The sequence below is a fragment of the Drosophila miranda genome (genome assembly GCF_003369915.1).
Source record: "Drosophila miranda strain MSH22 chromosome Y unlocalized genomic scaffold, D.miranda_PacBio2.1 Contig_Y1_pilon, whole genome shotgun sequence".
NCBI lineage: Eukaryota > Metazoa > Arthropoda > Insecta > Diptera > Drosophilidae > Drosophila > Drosophila miranda.
The window spans coordinates 6,328,244-6,330,981 of record NW_022881603.1 but is presented as its reverse complement, the minus strand read 5'-3'; the positions used below and the strand labels follow the sequence as shown (position 1 = coordinate 6,330,981).

General features: G+C 50.9%; 1 pseudogene; it reads left to right on the top strand.

Moving 5' to 3' along the window:
• The first annotated feature begins 683 nt into the window (after window positions 1-683).
• On the top strand, window positions 684-2,097 carry LOC117191080 (annotated as a pseudogene).
• Window positions 2,098-2,738: the final 641 nt, after the last annotated feature.

Genomic DNA, 2,738 nt, shown 5'->3' with positions numbered 1-2,738 from the left:
CCTCAATCGACTCGGCTATTGATGCTGATCAAGAATATATATACTTTATGGGGTCGGAAACGATTCCTTTTCGACGTTACACACATCCACTTTTACCACAAATCTAATATACCCCAATACTCATTTTGAGTATCGGGTATACAAATTGAAAAAAAAAAAAGTTTAACAAAGGAAAAATTTCTATGGCCTGTGGTTAGAAAGAATCTTTCTTCTCGGTTTCTGTCTGACCAGCGCTTGGGCTTAGAAGCCGTCGCGTGCAGATCACAACTCATCGTCTACGGAAAACGCGAAGATATTGGGGAAAAGAGGAACAGAGGTACCTGGAGAATCTAGAAGGGGCGGACAGGTGTGCGTCGGTTGGTCGAATTCGCGGGAGCGAAGAGGTACCGAGAAGAGGTAGCGGTACCCCTACAAGTGTGGAGTGGAGTGGAGTGTGTGTAGTGGCGTGGAGTGGGGTGAAAAGAAATGCAGAGAAGTGGAGGCGGGGAGAGCAACAACGAATATCGAAATGACATCGAAGCTCCGTTAAAGCACGCGCACAATGGTTTGCTATTGTGGCCGCCGCTGAAAACGAGAATGAAACAATAAAGCCGCTGAAAAACTAACTGTAAAATATACGAAAAGGTATACTCCAACAATCAGCAGAAGTGGCACACGAGAGGCTGCGATAATATAAACAGAAATCGAAAACAAAATCCCATCCGATAAGTGAGATCCGAAGATGATTAGTCACCCGCACGAGTGGATGCTGTGGCTAGTGGCCCTCAGTGGATGTCACCTGATCAGCGCCCAGCAGCTGCAAGGGCCGCCGCCCCGTCCCCCGGGACGTATACGCATTTCGGATATGCAAGCACAGATTCCTGGTCTAGACCCAATTCTACGAAGTTGGCAACTGGAAGCCGGAGCATCCAGAGAACCCCTACGAGGCGGACACGGAGCAACAGCCCAAGGAGCGGGTCTACGGGCGGTTGGAGGCCATGCTGATGGGAGTGCCAGCTGAAGGTAAGAGTGCATGTTTCGGTGTGTTCAAACCCTAAACGCCTCCGTTTCAGGCATTGATGCGCAGCCATCCAGATATAGCGAGGAAAAGCAGGCTCCCATCGCTCCTGGAGGATATCAGAGTCCAGGCTTTGCTCGTCCCGCCAGCTTTGAGCGATCGCCGGAGAAGCACGGACGTCGGCGCATAAGCTCCCAGCAGCCTCTACTTAGGGCCATGGCCAAGCAAATCAATGAATCTGTGGAGACGACACCGGCGGCACGTAGACCTGCCCAATCCACAACGGACGACAGCTGGATGCCTTTGCCGTATCCCTATCCCTATGACACTACAGTGCCGGCTCCATCTTCAACTAGCTCCTCGAGTTCAAGCCTGCCGCAGTCATCCATGGTGCACCCTCCGGCGCCCACTCAAGCCACGAGGTCAACAACGGTCTCGCTCAACTGGCCCACGGATTTTATCGACAGCTCCTCCAACACCGCGAGCACCGAACCCGAACGCGTGGATAGGAATCTCAGCATGAACATTGACAGGCGCGACGATAGCGTTGGGGATTCTGTGGATGACTACAAGTACTACGAGGACTCGCTCAACTCCGCCCAGATGCACAGCGAGCTGAGTGTGCCGGAGACGCTGGTGCCGCAACGGCCGCTCAATATCACCCGCGTTGGGATACCCTACGAGGAGCGGAACGCGGCCGAGGAGCCTACCATATGCGTGCCCCTAACCGTCACAGAGACATCTCTGGCTTCGGACAGTGCCACGCCTCTAGTGTTGGAGGTTGAGCGTGTCTACTGCTTTCCCCTGCCCAAAAGTGGAGGTCCGTCCGGGCAGCGTCATACGCCAACAGGTGGAACAGATAACAAGGTCGAGTCGGGGAGAAGTCCCCGAAATGGACATGGAACCAACGGAGCAGCCAATGCCAACCGAGGTGACAGCCGGGGCCAGCCAGACAACCAGCACACTCGCTGCGACGCTATTCCTCCTCATCGGCTACTGTATCTGGCCAAGGATTTTGATTTAGAATTAGACTTACCACAGATCACTTAATAACTCAGGGGCTAATCGTAATATACAATTAGTTACACAATAAAAGCAAAGCACACCCATCCTATCGGCTCTGCAGATGCTATTTGTTTATTTACCAATCGGAGAACGTGAACGATAAGCTATTATCAATGTTTATTGGTCCGATAAGACGTTTCCATTAATAACGAGGGGGAACGTTGTGAGTTGCTGCGGACACCGCAACTCTACAGTTATACCCGATACTAAGTCAGTATGGCTCTCCTCTGGCAGACGCCGCTAATATTAAACGACACGACAAAGAGTGCGTGCGAGAGAGACAGAAAATCAGTCTGAGCGTGATGTCGGGCTCTGCGTAGCCAGTGCAAATTGATTTGTTCCTTTTGGCTATAAAAATGATCTGATCTGATCCAGATTCAGCAATCTGATAGATATGGTCATTATCTATGATTCTGCGTTTTTATTTTTCTCGAATCTGCAATATTGTGGATGCAACAGATTTTCGTCCTTTGTGGGGGCGGAAGGGGGTGGGGCGAAATTCTGAGATATACGTTTTATAGTGAGATCTAACAGAAGTGCGGATACCGAATTTGGTTACTCTAGCCTTAATAGTCTCTGAGATTTGTGGATGCCCCAGATTTTCGTCCTTTGCGGGGGCGGAAGGGGGTGTGGCGAAATTTGGACACGTAACGGTCAAGGTCCGATATCACTGGAC